The sequence below is a fragment of the Lacerta agilis genome, chromosome 16 (assembly GCF_009819535.1).
Source record: "Lacerta agilis isolate rLacAgi1 chromosome 16, rLacAgi1.pri, whole genome shotgun sequence".
Taxonomy (NCBI): Eukaryota; Metazoa; Chordata; class Lepidosauria; order Squamata; family Lacertidae; genus Lacerta; species Lacerta agilis.
This window is the reverse complement of record NC_046327.1, coordinates 36,021,280-36,038,843: the sequence shown is the minus strand read 5'-3', so window position 1 is coordinate 36,038,843 and position 17,564 is coordinate 36,021,280. Positions and strand designations below refer to the sequence as shown.

The 17,564-nt window shown below is 40.8% G+C and overlaps 1 protein-coding gene across 1 annotated transcript in view; it reads left to right on the top strand.

The window, feature by feature from the left end:
• Positions 1-17,564, top strand: part of WNK3 (WNK lysine deficient protein kinase 3) — an 80,150-nt gene that overhangs the window by 11,918 nt on the left and 50,668 nt on the right.

Here is a 17,564-nt window from a genome sequence, read left to right as displayed (position 1 = left end):
TCAAATGTTGGCATCATGTGTATGGAAACATTGCTGAGGGATGGATGAATAATGATGCAGAAGTAGCCAAATTGGTGTGCTCCAGGTGTTGTTGGACTACAACCCCTATCATTTCCAACCATTAGCTGTGCTGGCTGAGGCAGATGGGAGTTGAAGTCCATCAACATAAGGGGAGCACTCTTAGCTACATCTGGGTTTTTTGAAAATATGCTTCCGCTTCTCCAGGTATAGTGTTGTCACTCACTTCTCTTTAAAGCCAGTAGTTCTGCTGATGTTGCTCATGCCTATGTGTCCACATTCATTCTTAAGTCTTTGCTTCCTTCCAGGTCTGTTAAGCACCACCACTTTTGCCCCTTGGTTGCTTTGCTTGCCAACAGGATAGAGCTGCAAGTGGGCCGTGGTGTTATGGCTGCTGTGAGTGTCACAAGATGCTTTTTTCCAAATGCAGGTGAAACCTTTTGTGTGCAGTTCATTTGTAGTGCTCTTTACCAATTTTCAGACAATATTCCTGCCACAGGATGGCCAGTTTTTAAAAAAGGGAAAGGTTCCTGTAACCATGGGCGTAGTCAGGATTTATTGGGTGGGGGGCAGGACACCTATCTGCCACCCTCCTCTGTCTAGCAGATGACAGAAACTCAAAACAATGAAAGATGCAGAAATTCTATTTATATCTTGCCACTCTACTCACTTATGCTAGCAAAGCGTTCTGGAAGAGGCGGCAAACAGACACAAATAGATTTTGGGGTGAGGGTATTAAAAGGGGATTAGACAAATTCCTGGTGAATGTGCCAGGATAGCTTAAAGGAACTTCCAGGTTCAAAAACCTGTTGCTGAAGGAAAGTAGGAGAGCTGTTGCCCGCTAGCAGATTTCTTGGAAACAGATACTTGGCCACTCTGGGAAACAGGCTGCTTGACTAGGTGGGCCTTCAGCCTGTTTGGCATATCTGTTGTCAAAGGTACAGTAGTTTATTTACTTGTTCTGTAATAATAAATTGGATATGGGGTTGGACCAGATGACCCTGGGGTCCCTTCCAACTTTACAACTCTGTGATTCTATTGTGTCCCCATAGTTGTCCTGATTTGGAACAGATAGACTGTAATAGAGGACTAAGCATATTGTGTGAATGGCAGGTGAATGCATTAGAAAGACCATTCAGAGGGAAAGTACCATTTTAAAGCAAGCCAGGTCATTGCTTGCATTTTCTTTGTAATGGAAAATTGATTTGAGTAGCTATGATTCAAAAAACAGTGTGTGGTTGTTCCCTCACCCGCCTCCACATACCCATCAGTGGGTGGTGGAATAACTACTGAATGCCTAATAATTGGTTTAATCTCCTCCACAGCTAGTTTAGCCTAAGATCATCAGAATTTTCCATGCCATGCATCTAAACAGCTCCTCTGCAGTGCTGGCTGAGTTTAAAGCAAAGCTTATGCTGTGCCATATTTGTAGCTTTATCAGTTACAACACTCATTGATCCAGCACCACAATCTATATTCTTTCCTCCAGCATTATCCTGAGAGTAATTTAGCAGGGCTGTTTGTTTGGATACAATATCAAAACAATAAATACAATATGTGAGAATTTCAGTTGGTATGTTTGTTACTTAGACCTACTTTTATATTTATTTCAAAGTAAGTCCTATTGGAAGCAGCAGAATTAAACTTACTGTGCTTATGAAAAATGTTACTAGCTATATTTTTAACTCATTAATTACTGAATGAAAGTAATTTTTGCTCCTCAAGCTTAAGGAACGTGTTTGACCCCAGATCTTGGTTGTGAATCAACTCCCAAGTATTGTTGGTCTGCAGAATTTATAGGCTCTTTCCTTAAAATATAGATGAAGGCATTTTAACTCTGAACTCTTGCTGTGGTAGCAGATTCCATAGCTGGCCACCTCTCTGTGAATAATGCTTTTGCTATCCCTGCCCAAATTGTTTGAGGATAGAACATTGTCAGGAGACCTGGGTTTTATTCTTGGACTTGCTATTACTTTGCTGTGTGACTGGAATGTATCCTTTTTCTGTGTCCCATCAATAAAAAGTAGATGGCATATTTGCAAGAAGATGTAAGGCTTCTTGAAAAGTGCAATATGAGAAGTGCTGCATAATCTTTAGTCAAATCGTTTGGTACTTGTGATCATTCTAGGGCTTAGAGATGATTAATGCTAGACTGCATCTGCTCAGCATTTGCTGGGGTTGCTTTAACTTTATCAGCCGTAATAACTCATTGCCCACTTTACTGTCAGAATCTATTTTAAATCCATCTCAAAGTTTGCCCCAGAAACTTTCCATGCTAATTCCTCTTTCCTTGTGTGCATTACAGGTAAGTAAGTAATTAAGTCAAATATACACCCCAGCACTGACAAGATTAAAAGATGTATTATACATGAATGTCAGACCTAGAACGCTTCCAGATAGCCTGTTTATTGAGCATTTGTCCTGATTTGTTTGCACATTTTTGGGGGGGGGTTAGATGAGATGGGCTGTTTATTGAGCATTCGTTTTGAATGATTGATTTGCATAGAGGTTATATGACATTGCATTAAACAATTGCTGTCCCACACTTTTCAGTGCATTTTCCCATCACTTTTTTTAGTTGCATTGTATTTTTATATTTTATTAAAAGACGGAGTTGGTTTTTATTGGAGATAATAAGCTGTTTTGTGGAGGAAGTTTCTCAATAAGCAAGATATATTAAAATAAGCTTTTTTTAAGCTCTTCCTGTCCTTTGTGATCCCAAGGACAGGTCACCATAGCAACTGTTATTTTTTGGATGCACACAACCACAGTCACTTAGAGACAACTGTGATTGAATGGAGTTTCATTTTCTGAAATATATATATAACTTCCTGATCTCTGAGTGAGTTTTTTGGGCTGATAGGAACTGGATGGGACTTGGGAGTTCAACAATATCTGGAGGATCATTTAAGTTAGTTGGACCCTGAAATCATACTCTGAGGCCCTTCTTAAGTGTGCCTTTTCCAGGAGAGGTCTGGAGGGTGGTAACATGAGAACGGGCTTTTTCTGCAGTGGCTCCCCATTTGTGGAATGCTCTCCCCAGGAAGGTTCAGCTGGTGCCTTCATTTATTATTATTTTATTTTATTTATACCCTGCCCATTTGGGCGGCATCCAGCAGAATATACAAAACATAATAAACTGTCAAACACCTATTTGCCTTAAAGATGTTTGTTCTCATGAATTTATTCATTTATAACACTTCATACCTGCATTTCAATGATTGGCTTACTTTTTAAGTCATTATACACCTTTAAGCGCCAGGTGAAAATGTTCCTCTTCAACCAGACCTTTGGCTGATTGATATCTGATGCGCTTTTAAATGTGTTGTGGGAGTAGGGATTATTGGTTTGTTTTTGTTCTTTTTTATTAAGTATTTTGCAATATACAATTTTAATAAATAATAATACGCTCCCCACCCCTGTGCTATGCTTCCATATTTTCTAGTATTTATATTTATATAGGCTGCTCTGCTTGATTCTCAATCTAAATACATTACTTGTGATTGCATGAAAAAATGTCAAATAGTGCTATTTTTCTAGAAAAAGAGGTGCTGGAACTCACCATGAATGCCTCCCTTGTTCTCTTACAAGGGAGACTGCAGTTTTAATTTTGAATTTTTAAATTTGTATTTTAATCTGTATTTTAAATTGTTTTTATGTTTTTGCTGTGATTTTAATTAGTGTTAGCCGCCCTGAGCCCGCTTTTTGGCTGGGAAGGGCAGGGTATAAATAAAAATTTTTTATTATTATTATTATTATTATTATTATTATTATTATTATTATTACAATGGCTATTATTATTACAATGGCAATGGCACCCACCTAAGAGATGCTGGAGCGGAGTTCCGTTGAGTTCCGGCTCACCCCCCCCCCATCACTGTATCAACATGATCAGGACCCGGGACCACAGCACATGAGAGGGAGGTAGAATGAATTGCGTGTTCCATCCATCCTTGCTTCACACATTCCGCTTAATTCATTACTTTCTGATTAACGTATTTTTCGCTCCATACAATGCACCTGCCCATAAGACGCACCCAGTTTTTAGAGGAGGAAAGGGGGAAAGCCCCATTTCTTGGGGAATCAGCTCAGTTGTGCAGCTTCTTCTCAAAGGGGAAAAGCCCCTTTTTTGAGGATCAGCTCAAAGTTGTTGAGCTTACTTTGCAAAGGGGAAAAATCCTGTTTTTATGGGGTTCAACTCACAGTTCTGCAGCTTCTTTAGGAAAGGAAAGGCAGCCATTTCTACAGTTTCCAGACAGATAATCTAATCAGCCAGTCACATGTCGCTGGGGAAAACAAACTGCCTCCGTCTGCAGAACATTCAACAATGGAGGCCTGGGAAAGGGGGTGGGGCCAGAAAGGGAGCCAGAGATCGGCCACACATTCGCTCTATAAGACACACAGACATTTCCCCTTACTTTTTAGTAGGAAAAAAGTGAGTCTTACGGAGCAAAAAATACGGTAATTATGTCAACCTGAAAAAGTTCAGAGGGTGGTGGTACATGGGTGGGACTTTTCTGTGGTGGCTCCACGTAATGTATACCTCCCTACCTTCTGCCCTATCAGTCTCAGTAGCACTAACCTCTACTGGTTTATTTATATATGTATTTATAAATAAAAGAATAAACACACACACACCTTACAACAAGACCCTCAAGGCAGCTTGGTTTATGGCATTCCACAGATTTCCATCTTGCTGTATAGCATCTACATAACTGGAAGGGATTGTCTGGAGAGTTGGGGGCATGGAGTCACCAATAAGCTAAATGTCCTTTTCTATGAAGGAGAGAGTCTTCAGCTGGTGTGTAGGATCAAACATCAGCTAACAAATTGGGATTTAATCCACTTCTGGATGGTAGCTGACTAAGTGAGATTTAATCCAGACAAGATAGAGGTGTTTTTGGTTGATAGGACTAGTAATCCTGGGATAGTGATGCAGCTTGTTTGGGATGGCATTAGACTCATGAAAAATGAGGTCCACAGCCTGCGAATGTTCCTGGATCTGGCTTTGATTCTGGATGGTCAGGTGGCAGAGTTTGCCCAATTTAAGCCGATATGCCAATGGTGCCTCATTTGTGGGAGGGAAACCTGGGGCTGTATTCATCTAACATTTATATGAAGTAGGCACAATAAATTAATGGACCTAAGTTAGTCATGGTGGGTCTACTCTGAGTGAAAATTTGTTGAATACAACCCCTGGGCACGATCACTCATGCCTTATTTAAATTGACTGTCAGGAGCCATACTGTATCTCCAGAACTACAAAATCAATTTCATGCCCTCACCTCAGACACTGATTCTTGGCAAGAGGAGCAAGAACAGTGGTTGCAGATCTCAGAAGACACTGAGGTGGCAGTGAAAAGTACAGTGTACAGAATTGCTGCTGCTTCCCAGAAAGGAAGAGACGTGTGGTGGCGGCAGGTGACTCCCTACGGAGGGGGACAGAGGCAGCAGTGTGAGGAGGAATGGCTCATGGTTGCAGTTGTCTCTACACGAATGCACAGAGTATGGGAAATAAGCAAGAAGAAAACGAGCTCTTAATAGAGGATGTCAGATATAACCTAATAGGCATTACTGAAACTTGGTGGGATGAGGCTCATGACTAGAATGTAGAAATTGAGGGGTACAACCTGCTTAAAAGGAATAGCTCAAACAGGAAGGGAGTAGGAGGAGCATTATATGTAAGGGATTTGTACAGTTGTGAATGGAGGATGGAGCAAGCTTGTTTTCTCCTGCTCTGGAGGGTTGGAGCTGAACCAATGGATTCAAGTTACAATAAAGGATATTCTGACTAAACATCAGGAAGAACTTTCTGACAGTAAGATCTTTTTGACGGTGCGACAGAGTTCCTCGGGAGGTTGTGGACTCTCCTTCCTTGGAGGTTTCTATGCAGAGGCTGGATGGTCATCTGTCATGGGATGCTTTAGCTGAGTTTCCTGCATTGCAGGGGGTTGGACTAGATGGCCCTTGGGGTCCCTTCCAACTCTACAAGTCTATGAGTCTTCATTAAGGCAGTATCCAACAGTACTTCCAGCCACGTTAACCATTTCCTGTCCAAATCTCCAGTCGTACAACAGTATTTTCAGGTAGCGGTCATGATTCAGCTGCATTCTTAATCTAAATGCTCCTAAATTTATTAAGATTTTATATTCTCCCCCCCCCCCCCCGCCATTGAGAAGTGCTTGTATTATCCATGCTTTGATGATACTTTATATTCCTAAGCTATTAAGACATCAGATTGTACTCCTGGACATTCAGAAAACTTTTGACAAAGACTCTCACCAAGTTGTTGTAGATCAGTTGGTAGAACACATTTTAAGCTACTTAGTTGCTTTGAAGCAAAAGTGAGTTAAGCAACCTAAGGTTGTGTAGGATTGCAGCAGTAGTGATTTGTCATACCAATTATGAAGAAGCTTGCTGTGAGGCAAAATGCTACGTATTTTTATAGTAAATAGTTCTTTTAAATATTCAGCAACTTTATTTTATGCAGAAATGTATGGTGTTTGTGTCTATCTTTGTGCAATGAAAAACAAGTCCTCTCCTTGACCTTATTGTCTCCCTTTCTGAATGACTGCCATAAGTATTGGAACTGAGTGCCAGTCCATTGGAACAAATTCTTAGTGCTTCTTTCCAGCATGTGCGTCTCTTTTCAAAAGGAAATTACCTCCCTGTTGATTGGAAATTAAATAAGAAAAAAAAAGTCATGTAGGAACAGCATGAAGGTTGCTCTCTCCTCTGAAAGCTTTAGTTAGCAGCAGCACTAACAGCTAAATGTGTAATTCTGGTGCAAGTTTGCAGCTGACCACTATGCTCACATGGTTTTTTTGCAATCTGTTTAGCATGGAATCCTTGCTTTCACTTAAAAACAAAAAAACAAAACCTCTGCCTTCTGCATAATGGCAGATTTAACTGGTTTTGGTTTTGCTAAACAGAAGTATCCAATATTGGTTCCTGTGTCTGGTAATTTTTATCCCCGAGTGAAGACTCGTTGAAATAGATGTGATATGGTTTTATGTGAAAACATTAGTTTCTTGAAGCCCTTCACTGTTCTGGCACTGTAAAATGAGAAATGCAAAACAGGTAAAATGATTCTTTTAATTACCGGTAGATTCTCTTCTGTGGTTGAAGACACATGCATACCTTCAGTTACACAGAGCTCTTTATCAACAAGAAGTTGGTTCAATAAAAGATCAGATGAATTAAAAGTGTTCTCTTTTCTATTTTGCATGTACAGGTTACTTGCAATTTATGCACATTTAACTTGTGCACGTTCAGCTTTACAAACTGGACAAAAAAACCCAAAAAGAGGTGGAAAGAGATTTTAGCAGTCCCATCCACCACTGAATCCAATTGGAACCCAACGTGTTTTGACCATACACAATTTTGGCTTTAGGCAATATCCCTGGAGCATAACCCCCGTGTAAGTTGAGAGTTGCTTGTATAAAAAATTGATTCAAAAAATATATATGGTCTCAAAACATGGATTCAGTAAGGGTAGATCATTTAATACCAACAAGGCCATAAATTCATTATTTTTCTACATTTAAAGAGATATTTGACCACATGGAATAAGGAAAGCAAACCTTTAATTTTAGCAAATGAAGATGAAAGGAAGACTTTACAATCATAAGTACCTTCTGCTTTTCATCAGTTGCCTGTATGACCCCCTCTTCCATTACTTATATTTTTTAAGCCAGGCAAAATGTTTGCCCTTCTGCCCTCCAATATTAAGCAGCTATCAGATCATCTGAGTGCCATTTAGACTATTGTTTATTTTGGCTTATTAAAAGGTAAGAGATTATGTTGGAACATCAGTCATTTTAAAAGGTAATCAACAAAAAGGAAACATAGAAACTGAACTAGTCATGGAAATTGGCTTCATAGGCAGGTGATCAGTACTTAAGTAAACAATGACTCTTTGTATTTGTTCCAAAGCTGTTGGAAAAGTTTTGCCTTTGCAGCTGCAAAGAGTGACTGACATTGGGATGTCTTACAAAGCATCAGACACTTACCGGTATGTGGAAGGAAAAGAAAATTTGGTGACAGAGATCTGCTCTAATTCTCAGATAAGCTGATTAAAGCAGTAATGGTAGTTATCAAGAGTAGTTATCAAGAGTAGAACAATGTATGTAGCTGCTCCCTACAGATTTTAATATCTGTATGGATTGTAATTGCTGGCAGACATGGAGTGATTTATGGGAAGATATTCTGTTGACCGGTCAGCCGATACAGCCAGGATTTATGGTGCTATATGGTTACATGTAAGGATGCGGGTGGCGCTGTGGGTTAAACCACAGAGCCTAAGGCTTGCCAATCAGAAGGTCGGCGGTTCGAATCCCTGCGACGGGGTGAGCTCCCATTGCTTGGTCCTTGCTCCTGCCAACCTAGCAGCTCGAAAGCATGTCAAAGTGTTTGTAGATAAATAGGTACCGTTCCGGCGGGAAGGTAAATGGTGTTTCCGTGCACTGCTCTGGTTCGTCAGAAGTGGCTTAGTCATGCTGACCACATGACACGGAAGCTGTATGTATCCCTTGGCCAATAAAGTGAGATGAGCGCCTCAACTCCAGAGTCGTCTGCGACTGGACCTAATGGTCAGGGGTCCCTTTACCTTTACCTTTATGGTTACATGTGCGAAGCCACCCAGGGGTTTTCTGTTTTTAGCTTGGATTGCACAGCTTTGCAGTAGAAAGGCTAGGCTTGATGACATAAGCCTAAACTGACTGGCTATGTTGTAGTTTCTGTACTATTTCTTGGGACCATCTTCTAAGAGAAGATGATGTATGAAAGAAATTGAAAGATCTAGACTGACTTCCCACTTTCTGCAGAAATCTATATTAGCATGGGTGGCATTCTTTAACCATTTGCAGCCCTTTCTGCAAAAATTGGAGAGAAAAATTCTGTAAAACTCTTGTGAAGCTTTGATCTGCATACTGGGGTTAGTGAGTGCTGAAAGTGTATGTGATTGTTTTTAGTTTCTAATGGTTAGAACCATCATGTTAATTATTGCACATGCTGTGTAAATGCAAACACTGGTCCATGTTCCAAAGAGGTTGTAGCTCGGTGTGCTTATAGAAGTGAACGAGAGACTGCTTTTGTTAAGTAAGCATATGTTTCTTTTATTTAGTCATGGAAAATAACAGATGACCCTGGACAGCTAAACTTCAGAAGAGACTTTGGGATTAAAACCTACTGTAAAAAATGACAATTGCATAAGTTAAGGAAGGGAAGCATAAGACCATTGCATAATTTAATAGATTATGCATAAAGCTGTATCTAAATAGTACAAACAGGTAATTTGCCATTGTAATTTTAACTTGTCACCTTTTTAAAAAGAACAACAAAACAAAAAAAAGGCTTTAAAATCTATGCTGTTGTTAGGGATGGAAATAAATTAGCATATTATATAGTTCAGTGAAGCAGAAAGGTTTCCTGTTCCAGTGCCTGTTTTGCTAATGGCTTGATTTCTTGGTGGGCCAATTAACCATTTTTATGTTTATGGATGGATAAACCTGCTTAACTGCTTGCTTGGAGTGCATTAGTGGGGATATTTAGCTTATAGTGAATAGTCTCAGCAAGGCATGTTGCATGACACCCACTAACATATACACTCCTTTCTATAACTAAGTGAGGACATTATAGTCCAACCATCTCCAGCTGATGCCTGCCTTAATTTCTAAGGTAGGAGACAGCATATCTTCTTTCTGTACCTCATGCCATAGGACAGGGGTGGCCAACTCCCAGGAGATTGTGAGTTAAACTCAGAGTTTAAAACTGGCAGTGATCTACCCCATTTTGGGGGGTTCAGGTCAAAGTTGTTGAGCTTCTTTTAGGAAGGAAATCCCAGTTTTGGGGGTTCAGTCAGTGTTGTTGAGCTATTTTTAGGGAGGAGGAAAGCCCCGCTTTTTGGGTTTCAGGGCAAAAATGCTGAGCATTTTTAGGGGAGCCACAGTTGTTGAGCTTCTTTGCCTACCTGTTGGATGTGCCTGCCATAGGATAACTGCTCTTCAAATTGGCAAGCGGTTTCTAATATGTAACTTTATTCTACTCTACATTAGGTTATTTCTTGTCCTGTCTTCTGGGCAGGATGAACAATCCCCTGTTTTTCTTTTTCTTTTTTGAGATATATTTGTAAAACTCTCATATTAGCTCCCCGCCTCCTTTTCTTGAGCTGTTTCAAACTTTATTCATGCTGTGTGCTTTCTAACCTAAACCTACTGTTTTCTAAATTATTTCCAGCTTAATGTTTCATGGAACAGAAATGCCCAGAACTGAACATAGCACTGTATGTGAGGTCTTATTAGTGCTCAGTGGAATGCTACTAGCTATGTTCTATCTCCTCAGTTGGAGGCAGTATGCCCCTGAAGGCCACTTGCTGGGAATCACAACTGGGGAATGCTATCGTGCTCAGGTCTTTCTGGTTGGTCACTGAAAACATAATCTTGGACTAGACAGATTGGCCTGATCCAGCAGGCCGTTCTTATGTACGTTTCCTGAGTCTTGCAAATGATAGCCCAGATTTAACATTCTCTGACCACTAGTACAAGGGCTGTTGTGCTAGCATAAAGGTGAGAATAATGGTTTGGCAAAATGAAATCCATTGCAACTATTACACTATTACACTAACTACTACACTAACTATTACAGTTGGTGAAACTGGTTGTGCAACAGGAAGTATTTGTGCTATAGCCATCTGTTGTGCAACCAGTCACAAGAACCATGCTGGCCTCCTGCACCTTCCCATTTATTTATTTAATTTATTTGGCTTCTTAGTCCAGGGGTCAGCAACCTTTTTCAGCTATGGGCCGGTCCACCGTCCCTCAGACCTTGTGGTGGGCCGGACTATATTTTGAAAAAAATATATGAACAAATTCCTATGCCCCACAAATAACCCAGAGATGCATTTTAAATAAAAGCACACATTCTACTCATCTAAAAACACCAGGTAGGCCCCACAAATAACCCAGAGATGCATTTTAAATAAAAGGACACATTCTACTCATCTAAAAAACACACTGATTCCCGGACTGTCAATGGGTCGGATTGAGAAGGTGATTGGCCCACATCCGGCCCTTGGGCCTTAGGTTGCCTACCCCTATCTTAGTCGCTTGTCACCTAGCAGGTCTCCAAGGGACTCATACAGAAGAACATAAACATAGGCTCACTATTAAATAGGATCATTCTGCTAGTTCAACAGTCACTTAGCACTACATTGCACTCGCTTGAAGGTTCTGCTGATCGCATAGCCAAAAATTGCATTTGTCTTTTGCATCCTAACTTTTGACTTATTCTGGATAATCAGCTAACTGTTTAACCAGGAACTGAATTGTTGACAGTCAGCAATTGACCAATTAACAAAAGGTTCCATTTGAAACAAAGCTTGCTTGTTGTAAATTAACCTAGCATGAATTTGGAGTGCAGTTCTAGGTGGGTCTGTGATGCCAGTTCAGTTTGTGTGAACCAATGGGAAAAGGATGGTGTCCAATTTCTGAATGCTATTCAAAACTCATTATTGTCAATGGAAAATAAATGGCAAGTGCAAATGTATTCTTTCTCCTCCCCAAGCTAAATGTGTGTGTGAGAGTGTGGGAAATAATTTTTGGGTGCATTACATATGTCATGAGATCAAGTTTCTGTGGCAACAGTATTTCTTTATAGAATTGTAGGAGGGATGCTGAAGGTCATCTAGTACAACCCCCCAAAGAATGCAGGAATCTCAACCAAAGCATCCCTGACAGATGGCCAGCCAACCTCTGCTTTAAAACGTACAAGGAAGGAGAGTCCACCACTTTCTGAGAGAGTCCGTTCCACTGTCAAACAGCTCTTACTGCAAGCTGTTAAGTTGCATGACTTAATTGATTGCATTAAGTCAATAACATCAAAAACAATTACTCTATAATCAGTTGCATTTCAGCCAGCCTGAAGCAAACAATAAAATGTTTGCAGCTTTGCAAAATCACCCATCATCATTAATTTTGCAAATTGTCACTTGCTGATCACTTGAACGTAGGCACATAAAACAATTGAGTTGTTCAGAGGTCCTTGATTTGTCTTTCCTGTAGAACTGTGTTGAGCGAAGTGGCTGTTCAGAGCCCCATCAGATGTGAAGAGGCCAGCAGTGCCCACTTCTCCTTGGGCTGTTGAGGATGGAGGGAAGACTGCATCCTCTTGGCATCTGTCCCTTTCATTATTGCTCCTTCCCTTTCTCATTGTGTTTCCTGGCTTTGCTGCTTGTATGTGCTGCCAAATTTATGCTAGCTGAGCATCAGCCAAAAGAATTAAAGGGGATTTTTAACTTACAATCACTCATTTGCCATCATGTTGAGTAGGGCTGATGCATTTTGTGGTATTTTATTTGTATAAAGTATTCTCTTAAAAGTGTGTGTGTGTGTGTGTGTGTGTGTGTGTGTGTGTGTGTTGTACATGCCTGTCCTCTTTGCCTGAATGTTTGGTTTGGGTTTAAGGCAAGTTGGAAGTTTTGGTAGCAGGAAAAAGGAAATAATTTGCCTATGTATAACTTAGGTCAGCATTCATTTGATTCAATATTTAGACCACGTAGACCATAAAGGCATAAGTAGGTTGAAACCTAGCCCAAGGCACACCTTACACTTTTAGCCTCCTCTTAAACACAGAATCCTCTGTTGAGTTAGTGTTTTGTTTTGTTCTGTTGAGCTGAGTTTGCTGCATTTGTCCTTGAAGGAGGTTAGAGATCATCAGAAGCCTGGTACTGATATAAAGTGTTCTGAACTCAGCAAGTATTAAAATCATTTATTTTGACTTCCAGATGAGTGGCATCACTTGTTTGTTAAATCACATACAGTACATCTTATTTCATGCTGTTATTGAAGATGTTAACACCCACTACTCCTGTTAAGATGCAAAATTATTAGTAGTCCTTGCAACTACTACAACTTGAAATATTGACTTCATTCTTTGTGGTCCCACACTTCTTCTTCTTGTCACATTTATATCCCACCTTTCCTCCAAGGAATTTAAGGTGGCATATGTGGCTCTCCCCCTCTCCATTTTATCTTTACACCAAAACCCTGTGAAGTCGGTTAGGCTGAGAGACAGTGACTGGCCCAAGGTCACCCAGTGAATTGCACAGCTATGTGGGGATTTGAACCCTGATCTCCTAGGTCCTAGTCCAGCATTCTGCCTACAAAACCACTACAGCTTTCTAGTTCCAGGACTGGTATTCTCATTCCTTCCCCTGTAGGGGTTCTACACTTGGTGCATGCCTTTAGGATGGTGCCTCAAAGGATGAGTTGAGACGGATTGAGTGCCTTCCTACTCTGACCTCTTCTAACTACCATCTTAGCTGCAGCTATAGGATATCTAAAGGAAAGTCTCACTCTAAGGTTGTCAGAGAGGCTTTCCTCTACCTCCTGTCAGTAGCTGACATCTAGTGTCGTCTTTGGACACTGTGCATAGGTTATGGAACTACCTACCCAGGGAATTTCAAGTGCCCCATCTCTGATGGCATTATACTTCCTTGTTGAGGTACAGAGCTTTTCTTTTGGCAGACCTCTGGCTTGCCAGTCTTGACATATTTTGCATGGATTCTAATGAGTGTTAGCTGCCTTTTTCTTTCACTAGTTTTCGTTTTCCCTGTGTGCCTATGGAACAGCAGGTCTCTGTTAGAAAGTGCTGGCTGGGGGTGGGGAATGCTCTCCTCAGGAAGGCTTGCCAGGTGTGTTCATTACATATCTTTAGAGCAGGGTGAAAATTTTCTCTTCAGCCAGGCGTTGGGCTGATTAACATTCTATGTCTTTTTAAATGTGTTTGTGTTTTGTATTTTTCTGCTGTGAACTGCCCTAGGATCTTCAGATGAAAGGTGGTATACATATTTAATAAATAATAATAATAACTGTGATAGTGCCTCTTGCTTGCCTGGATGCAGGATGGGGAGATATGTGTAGAAACCTATACGTTTTGCATGGCTGGAATGTAATCTACTAAACAAAGGTAACAATTGCACTCATTGTTCTGCCCACTTTTTTGTCTTAGATCCTCACCCACCATCTGGCATGCAGTACCTGGAAGGTTGCTCAGGAGGGACTGTGGCCCTCAGACTGAAAAGGGTTTCCTGTTGCAGATTTAGAGGATCTATCAACTGTCCCTCCAATTAGAATTGCTCAAGGCAGCATACAAAATACAATGTAGATACCATCACTGAGATACAGAGAGGAATAAATCAAGCTTTAAGTGTTTAAATGGGAGGTGTGTGTGTTCAAAAACTGGATCGTAATAGATTGTATACATACCTATGAGCACATTAAATGCCACAACCCTTAAAAGTTTTCAGAAAATATTGAGCATGAATGACCTATTGCAACATGAACCTGCATCATTAACTGGGTGGGCACTTGAGTTCGAGCAGTAGGAACACACAGGAGCCAGAGTAATAGCTAATCTATGCACAACCTTACTCTCATGTCTTGAGGGGACTTCCTTCTCCTGACAAAACAACTTTTGGCTGACAAGGAGCTGGGAAAATTGGAAAGGGCCTATTTATATGAGTTTTGTGATGGGGTGGGGATTTAAGGGTTCATCATGACAGAGGTTTGTCTTCTCAAGAGATCTCCTTGGGATATTAGTTGCCTTGCTGCATTTGGCAATATTTCAACAACTTGTCATAAGCTTTGCTGATATGCATCTGATCTCTCTGACTTTGCTTTCATGCTGTTGTAGTATTTCCTACCACACTATGCTGTCCCCTCTGCACCTATCCCACTGGGTCCTTCATGCCCTTGCCCTTGAATTTCCTCCCTCTCTGGCAAAATGTTGTTTGTGGAATGGCAGGCACTGGACAGAACATGACGACACATGCACTCTGTTGCATGCCCTGCTTTTGAAAAAAGTGTTCCTCCTTTTACAATTAATAAAAAATACTACATTAAAAGTATATCTATTTTAAAAGAGAAAACACTACAAGTGTTAAAAATATAAAGGTAGCAAAATATCATAAAGTAGGTGCCAGGTACACTTTCTGGAGAAAAGCATACTGCAACCAGGGTGCCACCACTGAAAGTGTCTTCTCTCATGTTTCCACCCTGTCTTGCTTCACCACCCCCCTTGTTTCAGATGCTGTATAGCACCCAGAAGAACCCCACACACCCCAAAGAAGAACTTAATGTGCAGAAAAGTTGATATAGAGTCAAGCAATCCTTTAGGTACCCCATTCCAAAACCAAACTGTATAGGGCTTTGAAGATTTGCACCAGTAATATACATTGTACTTGGGAAAAGATTAGTACCAAATAGTGAGATGTGATCTCATCCCCAGATACCAGTTAGCATTGTAACAACTATATTTTGAACTACAGCTTTTGGTCTTCAAAGGCGACTCCTCACACAATTCATGATATTAATCTGGTAGAGCATGGATCACTGTGGTTAGGATATTTTAATGACACTAGAGGATCACTGATCGCCCTCAAGCTCAAACCTGATCACTCAGGGATTACAACCCTGTCTACAGTATGACCAGGCCCATCCTATACAAAAGACTACCTACCAACCAACAGCAACTCCACCTTGTCTAAATCAACTTCAGTTTATTGGCCCTCATCAAATATATTACCAAATCTAGACATTGGTTGAGCGCTTCCACTGCCAGACCTGAATCTGATATAAAGGAAAGAGAAAACTAGATGTTGTCAGCATATGGATGTCACCGAATCAAAACCCCATATGAACTCATTTGTTAAAAAGCTTGGGGGACAAAATAGAATGCTGTGGGAACCCATAATACAGATACCATGGAGCTAAGCAGTAATTCCAAAGTACAAGCAACTCTCAATTTATGTGGGGGTTATGCTCCAGGGATAACACATAAAGCCAAAATCACACATGGTCCAGACATATTGGGTTCAATGGTGAGTGGACACTTGTCCCCATCTTAATTTTCTAATTTACCAATTGCATAAATCTGAATGCACACAAGTTAAATGCACATAGGTTGGGAGTTACCTGTACCACCTTCTGCCGTCAGCTGTCAAAGTACAAATGAAACCAGTGCAGTGCTCCTAGTTTGCAATGATAGCCTGTCTAGAATGATACCATGGTAAATGGTGCTAAAAGCTGATGAGAGGTATAGGAGAGTCTATAAGGTCACACCTCCCTTTCCCTCTCCCTCCATAGTTCATTCACCAAAATGACCGACAAGCTCTCTGTTAGAACAAAGCAGGACTGAAATGGACCTAGATAGATAGTCTCATCCAGGAAACTGATTGCACAGCAACCTACCACTCAAGCACTTGGGCTAGGAGGGGAATATTTGCAACTAGAGGGGAATTTTTCAGGATGAGTTGCAAAACTTCTTCATTTAGGGTGGCTGGAGCAGCCCTTCTTTCAAGGAAGTGTTGGTCCAGTCTCTTCCTGGCTTGATATTATGAGCCAAGGAAAGTAAAACGTTAAGTATATAGGTTGTGTGTCCAGCAACTGAAATTCATCCAATGAAACAGGCTTACATGTGCTCTGGTTACCTGCCCAGATTGGTGTTCTGACACTGGTGACCAAGTCAAGGCAAATGTGAGTGGTTTCTATTTTCAAAACAACAACAACAACAACTATTATTATTATTATTATTATTATTATTATTATTATTATTATTATTATTTATCAAAAGATCCCAGGATGGTGCAGAACACCAGAAATACACTACAAAACATCAATGGTAAAAAATAATAAAAACATAGTAAAAAGCATACAGACAGCCTAATTGTAAAACAATCATAATAATAACACTCCTCTTCCCTACATGTTTACAAGCCATAAATCATTTAATAGCCATAGGCCTGGGTAAAGAGGAATGCTTTTGCCTGGTGTCTAAAGACATATAATGATGGCACCAGGAGAACCTTTCTGGGGAGAGCATTCCACAATCGGAGCCACCACAGAAAAGGCCCATTCTCTTGTTGCCACCCTTCAAACTTTGGCGGGGGGGGGGAGCTAGGGAAGGCCTCAGATGACAGGCACCACAATGTGTCAGAATGAGCCTCCTGAGGATTTCTTCACATCTCCCTGGCCAAGCTGGAGAAGGCCTTAGGCCACCAGAAGGACCTCCACTGGATGACACTGTGAGGATGCAGCAGTGTTGGAGAAATAATGTTTCTTTGCCATCACTGCCACTATTGAGTAAACCGAAAAAGGAGCTTGTACCTGAAATCGCTCAGACTTGCGGGGAGTCTTCTGCCATGTACATTCAAATCAGCTTCCAAGCTTTGTCACGGCCTTCAGTTTTTTAGGATATCAAGGAGCCAGTTGGGTCCTGCTTAGTATATATAATCTGCAAGTGTATAAAAACCAAAGGCACCCGGGAAAACTTTCTTTAATGTTTTTCTTACTTTACTGCTCCCCATGAACAAATTTATAGAAGTCTAGAATTTCTGTAAGCAGCACTTTTCATTCTTTTTGCTGACTATGGCTATATCCATTCATTGGGCAGTATCCAACTAAGTACTGTAGGACTTCTAAAGGTAAAGGTGAAGGTACCCCTGACCATTAGGTCCAGTCGCGGACGACTCTGGGGTTGCAGCACTCGTC